The 13,066-nt window shown below is 53.2% G+C and overlaps 1 long non-coding RNA gene across 2 annotated transcripts in view; it reads left to right on the top strand.

Moving 5' to 3' along the window:
* The window catches only part of LOC141578843 (uncharacterized), a 39,845-nt gene extending 27,230 nt beyond the window's left edge, over nucleotides 1-12,615 (top strand). For both annotated transcript variants that reach the window (XR_012509608.1, XR_012509607.1), the window contains one exon: nucleotides 2,052-12,615. This is a non-coding gene — a long non-coding RNA (uncharacterized LOC141578843). The remainder of the gene's footprint in view (nucleotides 1-2,051) is intronic.
* Nucleotides 12,616-13,066: the final 451 nt, after the last annotated feature.

Raw genomic sequence — 13,066 nt, 5'->3', positions numbered from 1 at the left:
CTGGATTAGCTTTCTACCCGGCACAGAGGATGTTCCATGGTGGGAGTTCTTTCCAACTCTGTGCCCTTAGACAAGGACTGTGCTTTATCTGGGCCTTGGATCACGAGGTTGTTATGGAGAATGAGCGAGTTACCGTGAAGCTGCTGGCACAGTGCTGGGCAGGGTAGGAATTTAGTACATGGAAGTCCCCTTCCCCCTGCCTGATGCCCGTGAACCATGGTTGACCCCTCTCGGTAGAGAGTGTCCGGAAGAACACGTGCATGCCCAGGATGGGTACTTGATGTGCCTTTGTGGTTAACTTAGAGTGGAGAACTGGAGGCCTGTAGGTGTCTTTGCTGATTCCTTGGGGTCCCTGGGAACCAGAAACTAGGCCTTAAGAAATAACTAGAGGGCGTTCAGCCAGCAGAAACAGAATCGGGTTTTCATCTTGTTCTTCCTGCAAAATGATATTGGAAATGACAGCTGGTCTTGGCTCAGTTGAGGGGAACTACGGGAAAGGGGCTCAGGGCAAGCCAGCAGGGACTGTGCTGAGCACAGAGACCTCCTGAGGCCAGCATGGTGGTGGCAGGTAGACAGTAGCTGAGTAGGACCTCAAGGGAGCGATGAGATTCAGTTGGGCGTGGTCAGATTGCCCCCACAGCGCACCCCGCTGCTCGCCTCACCTCTAGGTCCCACTCATGCACACAAACCCCTTTACACACGATGCCACATGACTGCTCCATGGCTCCTGCATCCCCTGCATTACACACCATGAAGCTTTGCAAACTTCCCCTCCAAAGTGCCCTGACAGCAAAGGAGCACAAGGACTCAGGTAGCGGTGGTCTGAGGGCTCGGTCCAAAGCATCCTCTGTTCATGCAGAAAGTGAGCCAAGCTTCACAAGTTATCTCATTTAATCCCATTAGGAGTAAATGCCTTTGAAGTCTTGTGTTTAAGCTTAGAAACTCCTGAGCATTTTAGCCCTTGATGAAGCTGAGCTTCTTTCGATTTGAAACCAGGCTGAGAAATCTGTAGTCATTGGAGTTCCCTTCTGGGATTCTCCAGCTGGGTTTCTTGGTTGGTGGGGATGAGGGTGATGGTGGTGACAGTCACAGGGCCAAAGGGGACATGCGAGTAACAGGAGGTGATACAAGGGGATGCAGAGTGCATGAGGAGGGGAGCAGGGGGTGTCTGGTGTGGGGACAGGGTCTAGGAGAGAGGAGATTGAAGCCAGTGATGCTGGGGCTGCTTCCAGGAGGACTGGAGGAAAGAGAAGGTCCTGCGTGTTAGAGGCAGGACCAGCAGAAACAACAGTGGAAGAGTAGGGTCATGTCGGGCTGGGGGGTCGGGGTGGGCAGGACATGTGCAGTGGAATGCGCTGCTCTCAGCAGCAGCCTTGGCCTCTTCACCAGACCCCACTTTGTGTCTGTGTACCCACGGCCCTGGAGCCCCCTCAGCCTCTTTCCCACTCGGTATGACAGTCCCAGGGGTGGGAATGCATGACTTCATCCCTGAGCCTGGACACCACCCAGAGCCGGGACCATCGCCAGGGTCGATGTCACTCAAACTCCTACGACCTCCCATGCTTGGCAGAGCTCCATGCAGGCGAGTTTGGAGGTTTTCATTCTTTGCTTGTTTTCTAGGTTGGTTTCTTTTAACAAAGGAAGTGGTTCTGGTTCAGACCCAAATCCTCCCCTGCCTGGTTTTGGTTTTGCCTGGAAGATGGATTGGTCCCCTCAGGTTGGCCCCATGCCCAGCTGAGTTCCTGGGTGCGACAGGAGGCCATGAGGGGCTTCTGGCCCGGCCACTGAATTGCTGGAGGGGAGGGAGGGTAAGACCAGCTTGCTGCTGAGGGGGCAGAGGGCTGAAGGGAACCCCTACTCTTGGCAGCCGGTCCAATTCTGGGCTGCCTTGTCTGTCCCAGGCATTTGAGCCCCAAGAAGGGTGGAAGATGAGCCCTGCCCTCCACACCTGTTAATCCGGAAAAAGAAAGAGAAAAGCCCCACAGTGGCTGTTTTCAGTTCCAGACATGTCAGACTGAGATATCAGAAGCTGCTTTTTTCCATTTGGGCAGGAATGCACCAACGCAAACACAAGGAGTCACGGGAGCAGGACGGGGTGTCCGCAGGACCTCACAGGGAACTTCTTGCCTCCGGGACTGGGCTGCCACGTTAGCCTGTTTTTTTTTTTTTTTTTTTTTTTTTTTTTGGGAGAAGAGGCAGCACCTCTGAGGGTCCCAGGGGTTGGCAAACTTTCAGAGATGGCAGGCCCCGTGCCCGCAGGAGCTCTGGGAAGGTAGGTGCCTCTGGGAAGGCTGGTGCGCCTATGCTGGCATCACAGCACTGGCCCCGGGTCCCTGTGAGTCCCCACGGATTAGCTGGAGTGTGGGGAGCAAGGTGGGTGAAGGATGGGCTCTTGGGTCGAGAGAGAAGAGGGTGGAAGGGATGTGTTTGAGGTGAGAGCTGGAGGCATGAAGAGGCCCTTAGGAGGTGGAGGGAAAAGGGTGGTCTATGATTCTCACAAAATCAGCTCCATCCAGCTGACCTGAGCACAGCCATCAGCCTGCTGCGGCCCTGGGCCTTGGAGGCTGAAGCCAGAGGTCTGTGGAGGTGTGGGGAGGTGACCTTCACTGCAGGGGCCTGGGAGCTCCGATAACAAGATGGCCATTGTTTACTGAGCGCTTATAATGTACTAGGTGCCAGTGAAGCCCCCTGGATACAAGGGCCCTTACTATGAGCTGGGTGCCCTTCTGAGCATCTCATCTGTATTCAGTCACATGGTTCCTACTAACCAGAGGAGGAAACAGAGAGGTTAAGTGACTAGGCTAAAGACACCCAGGAATGGGACTTCCGAGGCCGTACTCCTGAACCCCCGTGGCAGGCTCTCGGGATGCTGAGTATCTCTGCAGCATGACTGCGCTGCAGATATTATCATCCCCATTTCACAAAGGGAGAAACTGAGGCTCAGCAAGATTAGCTGAGCAGGGGAGGAGCCCCCACCGTGCCAGGCTCTGTCCTAGCCATATTTCCATCTGTTACTCCTTTCATCCTGGGCACAGGATTATTATCCTCCTCTCACAGAGGAGAGAGTGAGGGAGGAGAGGGATAAATCATCTGCCAGGATTTGGTCCAAGAACCTATAGGAAGTCCGTGTGACATTCAACAATTGATGGCTTCATGGAGCCATGGCTTTGACACCGAGTTCCAGGGTCTGACAGTTTTTCTAGACCTTCCCCTTTCACTCTGTCCCACTGCGGGGACCCAGGCTGGGGCCAGAAGGGTGGGATGGGCAGGGACCCACAGGCATCCCTCTTCTACGGAGCCCAGCTCTTTGCTCCCAACCTCGCCCCCAGGAAATGTAGATGATTGTTCCTAAGGGCTAGAGAGGACCCCAGGGGAAGGGGAGGTGGTCGAGTCCATGGGCTGAAGCATTGTCTCCTGGGTCTGGATTCAGATTCTGGCTTAACCTCTGTGGTCATGAGCTGGACAGAGCCTCAGTCTCCTTGTCCATAAAGTGAGAATCATCATCCTCCCCGACTCGGGGTGTAATAGTGACAACCAGATAGAGACGGCTCCTGGGCCAGGGCCCCTCAGAAACAGAGCCTGGTGGAGGGGGGGGGTTTCCTGTGTTATGAGTCCATTAAGGCCATGCTCCAGGGGACCTGAGGGAACAGGAGGGAGGAGGGAGTTGGGGGCAGGGCCAGGGGTGGGCAGAGCCAAGGTGCAGTGCCGGGGTGCTCTCCTGTGTAGATCCCTCCTCGGAAGTGGTCAGACTCAAGGCAGTGTCATCAGTCACTGGCTGAGGGTCACCCCTCTCTGCACCAAGGTCAAAGCAGCTCCAGGCATGAGGGCTTTTAGAGGCCAAAGCGCATGGAAGCCAGGGGTTGGGTGGGGGCACTTGAAATTGACAAGAGGATCCGGGGGATCGGGGTCACCCGTGTGACACGTGGAAAGTGCTCATTAAGTGGGAACAGCGACGTCGCTTGCACAGACCTGGGACTGGGACCAGGACCCCGGAGCCTGGGGCAAGCCGTGTGGCCGCTGTGCCTTGACGGGTGTGTTAGCAAATCACCACTCATTTAGGGGCTTGAAACCATACAGTTCTGCAGGTTAGAAGTCAAAAATCAGGGTGTCATGGGGCTGAGCTCCTTCTGAAAGCCTTTTGGAACAATCCATTTCCTTGCCTTTTCCAGCTTCTAGAAGCTGCCTCTGTTTCCTGGCCCCTTCCTCACATCACGCCAGCCTTTTGCTCCCATTGCCACCTCTCCCACGATTGACTCTGACCCTCTTTTCAGTCTACTGTAGTCGGGGAAGGATGGGAGCATGGGTCTCCCCCAAGATGGGTATGAAAACCCTGCCTTTGTCTCAATGGGAACAGCTCCGTGGTGCTCCTCACACTTCTGTGGGATCAGACTGAGGCCAGACTTCAGCGGAACCCGCAGCTTTGCCAGGATTATTCCCCAGCCTGTCCTGCTTCCTTACTCCCCTCCAGGTTCCCCCCAGTAAATCACCTGTGCAAGAATCCTTGTCTAAATCTTTGCTTCTGGAGAATGTGAGCTAAGTCACCAGGTCCTATTATCCTCACTTGACAGATGAGCAAACTGAGGTGCACAGGGGATGACTACACTGTGTTCAAGGGCACACAGCGAGTCAAGGACATAGCTAGGCTGGATCCCAGTCCTGGGCTCCCCACCCCTCACTGGTTGGCCTCCAGCTGGAGGGATTTGTTTCCAGGCCTGTGAGGGGTTCTACGGCGGATCAGAGAGCCTGCATGGTTCTAATTGCCTCCTCGGATGGCTCACCTTTCTTGGGCTGCCATGGTGGCTGCGGAGCCGGTGCCCTGCTGCCAGTGTCTTTTTCCTCCTACCTCCGCTCAGTCCTTTGTTGCGAAGAAGGGCTTTGACGAGCCTGCTGGCAGTTTGGCTTTGAAATTTCCCCAGCAGCTCTTTTGCCCCAGATCCTGACAGCGTGGCTGGGAGAGAACAGACTCTCCACCCTGCGCACTGGGATGGTGTGGGAAGGCTCTGCTTTTCCTGGAGCAGGTGGTGGTGGGACAGAGGCAGGCAGCCCCCTGGGCCCGGGGCCCTCTTCAGAAGTCCAGGCCTCAAATGCCGGGATGGTCAGAGCGAAAACGAACTCAAGTCTGGTGCTGTTCATTCTCTGTCTCCCCACCCCCATCCCTTCCCTGCCCTGCTCGGTGCCTCTGCTTCTGGCTGGGCTTTAGCTCATGGGAGGCACCAGAAGGAGAGGTCAGTTTTCATTTCTCCCCCACCCTTGCCCTTTCAGGCCTAGGGGTAGCAATAGTTCCCCACTGATGCGAAGCCTTGGCTGCTTCTCCGTCATTTCCAAATCTGGCAGGCTGAATAATGGCCCCAAGATGCCCATGCCCTACTCCCTGGCCCCTGTGAGTCTGTAACCTTATATGGCAAAAGGGACTTTGCAGATGTGCTTAAATTCAGCATCTTGTGATGGCGAAATTATCCTGACTTATCTTGGTGGGCTCAATGATGTCCTCATTAGGGTCCTCATAAGAGGGATACAGAGGGTCAAGGTGATTTGATGATGGAAGCAGAGATTGGAAAAATGTGGCCAAGAGCCACGGAAAGCCTTTAGCCTCTAGAAGCTGAAGAAGATAAGGAACAATCCCCTTTGGGACCTCCAGAAGGAACCAGCATTTTGGACTTGGGACCTCCAGAACCAGAGAGTAACTTTGTGTTGCTTTAAGGGATAAAAATATGTGGTAATTTGCTACAGAAGCAGTGGGAAACGAATACACCACCTTCTGTAAACCCCCTCTGCATTCAGTTCCTTTCAGTTAAACCCTGGAGGGTGCGCTCTACTTCCTGTGGGATCCCAACCGACACAACTACCGACACGTGTCAGAAACTGCACTCCGTTATTTTATTTACCCCTCACGGCTGGTTTTCCACTTCAGGGGAAAGTGGGGCTTGGGTCGCTCAGCCAATAGTAAGAAGTGGCATCCAGTGTATGCCAACCCTGGGTGATCACCCGGCGGGCTGCAGCATCCAGCTACGAAAGGGGGGGTGGATGCCAAAGGAAAGGGTCCTTGGTGGAAGGAACCAACCCCTGCAGGCAGGCAGGCCGGCCAGTTGCAGGCTTCTGCGCCCAGCTTGGGTAGGGCGAGGGAAGCCTGGCTGTTTCCTTCCTGCTTCTAAGGGGCTTGAAATGCCCCTAGGGGCTTTTCAAGGTTTGAACCCAAGGAGCTGGATTCAAATCTTGGTGACTTATTGGATCCCTCTCAGTCTTGTTTCCTCTTCTGTAAAATGGGGGGAAAAGCCACCTCACAGGGTGGGATGGTGAAAATTAGTAAAATCAAGTATTTGTGAGGACTGATTGGCGTGTAATTGCTCAATAATGGCAAGTGTTGTGTACCAAGCACCGTTCTAGGTCCTGGGGATGAACCAGAGGACAAAACAAACCCACACCCTCATTGAGCATTTGTCTTGGTGGAGGGAGACAGACAATAAACAAATAAGCAGATTCTGATCAGAAGAGCAGAAAATGATCAGCGCTGCGGAGGGTGGGGCGGTGGAGGAGGGGTGCTGTGCTTTACACTGGGGGGTCAGGACTGCCCCCTGGAGAAGACAACATGGAGCTTGAGCTTTGTCTCGCTTCATCTAGCCATGTGTTGATGTCCTGAATTTGCTTCAGTAAAGTTGGTGCCAAATTGCGACTGTCTCTTGCACCCCAGACGAAGAAAGCATGAAGGCTGAGTGTGCATCTGTGCATGTATGAGTGTGCGTGTGTGTGTGTAACGGGAAACACCCACTAATCTATTAGATGGATTGATAATGAAGACAGCGGAGAGTGGGGATGAGAGAAACTTATTCTTGTCTTTCTCCCCGGCTCAGCCTCCTCTCCCGTTGACTTCGTGCTGGTCTCCCGCTATTGTTTGCTTCCTCCTGTCCTACTTCTTTGTGCTAATTCACCGCCTACCCAGTCATCTCACTTTTCTGCTATTTCCTTTCACCTCAACTTCTCCACTTTCCCTTCATCTGCCTCTGATCAGTGCCCCTGAGCCTTTGCACATGCCGTGGCTTCTGCCTGGCACGCCTCCTGCCACCTGACAAGCACCTATCCATCCACCCAGTTTGCAGCAGCCCCCTCACTTTCCTTGGCACCCTCTCCTTCCTTGGGATGAATCAGTGGCCCCTTCTCTGCCTTTGCACAGCCCTTCGTACTGGTCTCTGTCACACACTTAGCCCGCTGGGTACAGCTGACCCCACATCTGTGAGCGTTTGCACCCCACCCTCCAACACAGGAACGGACGGTGTCTCATTGGACCTCACATCCAGAACAGGCTCCTGACAGCGTGACCTTGGCCAGATCACTTAACCTTTCTGAGCCTCAGCTTCCTCATCAGAAACCTCCCTGGATGGAAATGGTTCTGCTAGACCCATGTGACTGTGGTCGCTCAGAATCATTGAGGGCTTCCTGCATCTGGACGCCTCTGCTGCAGTTTCTTGTAAGTCCTCACAACCACCTGCAAGCCAGGTGCCACTAAACTCCACTTTCACAGAAGAGGAAACAGAGGCACAGAGAGACTAAATAATGTGCTTGAGGCCTCACGTTTGCCCCCAGAGAGGCTGACTGCAGGATGGTGCTCTGCAATTGATTTAATTTTGAATCATAATTCGTGCCTATGGTACAAAATACAAAAGCTACGAAAAGTTATGTCATGAAAGACCAGTCTCTCTCCTTGCCCTGTCCTTCAGCCAACCAGTTCCTTTCCTAGGATTTATCTACCATGAAAATTTGGTTTTTGAATACCCTTCCAGAGATAGTCTGTGCAGAAACATACATAGAGTTTAAATTTAAGTTTTACATGTATGGGAGGAAAACTCATTGTGTGCAGCCGAGTCTGTCTTGAGGCAGCTCTGTATCCAGGGGCAGAGTCTGCATCCTGGGGCTGGAGGCTAAGTCCGTGCACACACAGCATGAAGAGTGCACACAGAACTGAGTAGCGATGCTTGTTCCATTGTCATGGCCTCCCCCAAATTCGTAGCGAAACGGATGGACCTGGAAGGTCACCATGCCCCATCAGAGCCCGAGGACAGCACTTCCTTTCCTGTCCTCCTGCCCCACTCCTGGCAGGCAGGGCGGGTCAGAGCAGAGCTGGCTGTTCCAGGATGTGCTGGTTGGACCAGCAGCAGAGGAGAGAGGGCACATGTTGACAAGTCTCTGGTTCAGAAGAGAGTCTCCAGGGAGACCAGCCAGTCCCCAAATAGCTCCAAGGCAAAAGCTGGCGCAGAGGAAGGAAACTCAGAGAGGCCATTGGGTCACTGCTGGGTCCTGTGCCTGGGACAGGCGGGTGAGCCCTGTATGCAGTCAACATTATTTTAGGTTATGGATTCCGTGAGTCCTCCTCCTCTCTCACCCCTCTCCCTCTGGGTCCTAATTTCTGCTCTCTGGCCTCTGAGGCACAGACCCAGCCCTACACAGTCCTTGCTCTTGCCTTCAGGAGCAAGTCACTTTTCAGTCTCCTGGTCAGGTGTTGGCTGTATCACAGAAATCACCATGTTGGGATCCCCTCTAAGAGGTCCTCTCAACTAGCCCTTGTTTGAGTCTGCAGTCCAGTCCTCTGGTCTTCTAGCTTTTTCCTTGAATGCCTCCAGTGATGGGAGTCTCACACCCTCTAGAAGGTACTTTGGGAAATTCCTCTCCACCGAGTATCAGACCTAGAAGGGATCTTAGGAATCTCTCACCCCTCCCCACTTCACATTATTCCTGGCCTATCTTTACCTGCCTGTACTTTATCCAGTATAGACCCAACTCCCTCCTCCTGGCTGGCTTCTTTATCGCCAAGGTATGGGAACGGTTCTCTTTCTTGAAACAACTTCAGGGAAGGCACCACAGAAGGAAAGGAAAGACCAAGCCCCTTCTCTACTCTAGCTGGCCCCTGCAGCCCCACCCAGCCAGACTAGGAAGTGCCTGCTGTATGTGCTGCCCTCACGGCCTCCACGCCTTGGCCGCCATTGGGAATCAATTGCCACACTCAGATGCAAGCTCAGAATCCTTCTCAACACAGTGCTCCAAAGACCTTCTCAGATCAGTGGGAACTGGCATGTAAGATGGTGCCCCTTTGCTATCTCTGCTCCTCCCAGTGAGGCAGCCCTGAAGATGGCAGTTTCTCCAGACGCATCCACCCACAAGAAATGTTTCTAGTCCAACCAGACCAAAGGCCTCTCTCAGCCCTCAAGCCTCCCCAGCTGTGGACTCCTGATCTGTGTCCAGCCTTCTGGCTGTGTAAGCCTCCTCCCCAGCCAGTCCAGTCCCCTTGACCAACCTCATTTCCCAAATGCCATGCTCCACCCCATCTCCAGGATTTTGTTTAGCCTCTTCCCAGAGTCTGGAATTCCCTCCCTGGTCTTTTCTGTGTACCTAAATCTTCTGTACTCTTGGAGAGCCCCTCGATCACCAGCCGCCCTGGAACCCTCCCCAGCTGCTGCCAGACACCAATGAAACCTCACTCCCAGACAGGGTCTCTCGGTGCCGACTGGATCTTGGGATCACATGGGGAGCTTTACAAGCTACTGATGCAGGATGCACCCACAGAGACCCTGGTTATTTAACTGATATGGGGTGTGCCCTGAGCCCCCAGATGATTCTAAAGTGAGGTCGAGGTTGAACCACTGCTAAGCAATCCAGAAGAACTTTCCACACGCCCTTTCAATTGATGCGATGGCCAGACCTGTGTGTGCAAAGTGCTTTTATGGATTTGTTTACTCGTGTCCACACTTACTAAAAGCTAAAATGCTGACTCAGAGCATTTATTAGGGGCCAGGCACCACGCTGGGAGTTTTATTCACATCACCCCATTAAATCTTCATGACCCTCCTGTGAAGTCGGCATGCTTATTATAATCCTGATTTTCAGGAAATCAAGTTTTAAAGTGTTAAGGGCTTATACGTCTGCACAGCTGGTCAGTGGTACCCCCAGGATCTGAATCCAGCCTGACCCCAGAGCCTGCACACCCAAACTCTTCTCTGCCCAGCTTCCCCCATCCCCAGTTGGTACGGCTCTCCCTCGGCTCTTCACCTGGTTTTCTCCTGCTCATCCTTCCCATCTCAGCTCTGGGAGGCCCTCCCTGACCTCTGCTAAAGCCCAGCAGACGTTCTCCCAGCGACACACCTCTGCCTCAGAGCACTTGGCACTGTTGCCATTTCTAGTTGTTTGTGTTGTTTTCCCCCGACCGTAAGCTCCGTGGGCCCGGACTGTGTCTGCTTCTACTGCGCCACTTGGGCTTACTTAGCACAACGCCTGGCATGTGTTTGTTGGATGGATGGATGGATGGATGGATGAGCGAATGAAAAGAGCCAAATACAAAATAGAAATTCTAGCTTCCCAGCCAGCCACAGCAATAGAAACAGAAGACCTGCCATCTCCTTCTCTGAGCAGCAGGGTTCCCAAGCAAAGGACAGTAGCCACAGAGGCAAATTCCACTTCCTGCTTGTGTGACCATGTGCAAATATTCCACCTCTCTGAACCTTGCCTGTCATACGGAGGTGGCAGTACTCACTCACAGGAAAGCAGTGGAGATGAAATGAGATCACGAGGCGGAAAATCTTGTAAACAGCAAGAACTTGTTGACAAGGGTGGGCTTGGGCAGCCGTGCAGTAGCCGGCTCTCCCTGCCCCGCCCACCCCGCCCTCCAGGTGCCATTGGCCTTGGTAGTAGGGGCGAGGCAGCCTGTGCAAGTCCAGGGGAGAGGGATTCTGGGAATGGGCATGGAAGGGGGCTTTTCCCAAGAGCCTGTTCTCCCCAAATGGACATTTTCAAAGGCTGCTCAAATGATGCTCAGAAGACAGTGGAGGAAGCAGTACGGAATATGGGATGTGAGCATCTGTGGGGACAGTCAAGACCCTGATGAAGCTCTGTCTCCTTCCATCCAAAGCCACAGCTCCCTCAGCCATCACCCCACTGGCTCTACCGCTGGACCCCAACCTCCTTTAAAGAGCTTCTGACCGAGGTCCATGGATTTGAATGAAGGAAAAAAATTCCATCTTTATTCTTTGAAATTTACCATTTTTTTCCCGCGTGTGTAAGCAACAAGCCCCAGTGATGAGCTGCACCTGTGATTTGCTGCCGCGCAAAACAGCAGGTATTTCCATATTATCCGCCAGGTGCATCAGGCATCTCGAGATGTCATTTGTGCTTGTCATTTATCATCACTACCTTGACATCACACTAGTTATTAAACCTACTGCTGGACCTTGTTATTTAATGCCTTGATAACAAAGCCCGATCTTACTGTATCACAATTTTTTGCTTACTCTGATCATATTTTAACATAATTTGTTTCCTGTGTAATTCTATGTATTTTGTTCTATGAATTGAAAATGAATTTTTCTGGAAAAGGGTCTGTAAGCTTCATGAGGCGGCCACTGGGGTCTATGGAAGAGACAAGGTCACGACCTCCTGTTAGAACCTGCCTCACCTCTGGCCCCAGTGAGCATATCACTCTCAGATTTGTATTGGTCCCCAGTCGGCTGTCAGGGGCCAGGCCTGTGGCCCTGTGCTAAGTTATAAGGCAGGCTTGGGACCTTGAATTTGTTCACGGGGCCACCCTCAAACTGCAGGGATTGGTTAATGAAGGGTGGTGATGCCTAGGGTAGGGGATCTGTACCTGCCTTCCTCTGGGTCAAGACCAGTCCTCTAGCCTCCCCATCATCCAAGGACAGGTAGCTTGGTTCATGGATCCTTCCAGGAGCTCTCCTGAGCCTGTTTCTTTGTCTGTAAACTGGGGGTAGTAAGGCCCAGTTCACAGAATAACACAAACTCCAATGAGGTTGCCTGGGAAAGAGTATAATAAACAGTGACATGTCATCCATCTGGACTGGTGACAGAGCCACTTCTTGTCCTCCGTGGTACCCAGGCAACTCCCAAGCCAGCAGCCCTGGAACAAGACCATGGGAGGGATCACCACTGGCAACCCAGGGCTTCTTGTTTCCTGTGCCGCCAACCCTTCAGCAAATGCCTTGAAGTAGGTGCAGCTTTGTGCTTAGGTCAACCCTGTAGTCTTGCTGGAGCACAGGAGTCAGTGCGAACAGGGATCCTCGTCAGCCGGGAAGTCGGCTGGCCCAGAAAGTCATGCCCAGCCTGGCACCACCTTCAGTTCTGACTCCCATGACCTCCTGTTGACAGCTTCCAGCTGATACCTAATCACTCGTTGGACAAATCACCAGAGTGGTGACGGCGAACATGTGTTCTCTCTCCGTCTTCAAACAATCCTGTGAGGAACAGATGTTATCACCCCCATTACGCAGCCGGTAAAACAGAGGCACAGGGAAATGGAGTCACCTCAGGATTTGAACCGAGGCAGCCTGGCTCCAGGGCTGGTTAACAAAATCTGGATCAGAGGTTTGCACAGTTAAGCGAGCCTTGGAAACACCTGTTAAAACACACACCGCTGGGCCCCACCCCAGAACTTCTTGTTCTGTAGGGCTGAGACCCACAGCGCTAGGACTTGGCTGCTCAGAGTGTGGGGACCAGCCACGCCAGCATCACTGGAGCTTGTTAGAAGTGCAGACTCTCAGGTTCTCAGGTCCCACCCTGGTCCTACTCAGTTGGGATCTGCATTTTAGTAAGAGCCCCAGGTGATTTGTGAGCACACGCTCTATGCCCTTCCACGGACAAGGACCCTTTACTCACAGAGCTTAGATTCCAATGGGAGGGAGACAGAGATAAACAAATAAATATCTTGAGGTCATCTATGAAGTAAGTAAAAGAGAAGGATGAGAAGTGGGCCATTCTAGGACGAGCGGCCAGGGAGGGCCTCTCTGAGCGGGTGACCCCAGAGCTGAGACTTGAATGGCGAGGAGTCGCCCTTCTCCAGTAGTCAGGGGCCAGAGCAGAGGCTCCCCTGCATCCGACCCTGGGCTATGTGCTGAGCCAGGCCCTCTGGCAAACCAGCAAGATGTGTCTGCGCTTCAGAAAGGAAGCGTGGAGGGCGGGAGGGTGTTTGAGCCCCGGGGTTAGGCCTTAGAGATTCAGACACGGGTTAGGGTCAGCCCGGCACCCTTCCCCTGGGAGCTCGTAGTTGGGTCAAGAGATAAGCTATGATCACAAG

Source organism: Camelus bactrianus, chromosome 10, assembly GCF_048773025.1.
Source record: "Camelus bactrianus isolate YW-2024 breed Bactrian camel chromosome 10, ASM4877302v1, whole genome shotgun sequence".
Classification (NCBI taxonomy): domain Eukaryota; kingdom Metazoa; phylum Chordata; class Mammalia; order Artiodactyla; family Camelidae; genus Camelus; species Camelus bactrianus.
This window is presented reverse-complemented; position numbering and strand designations above follow the sequence as displayed.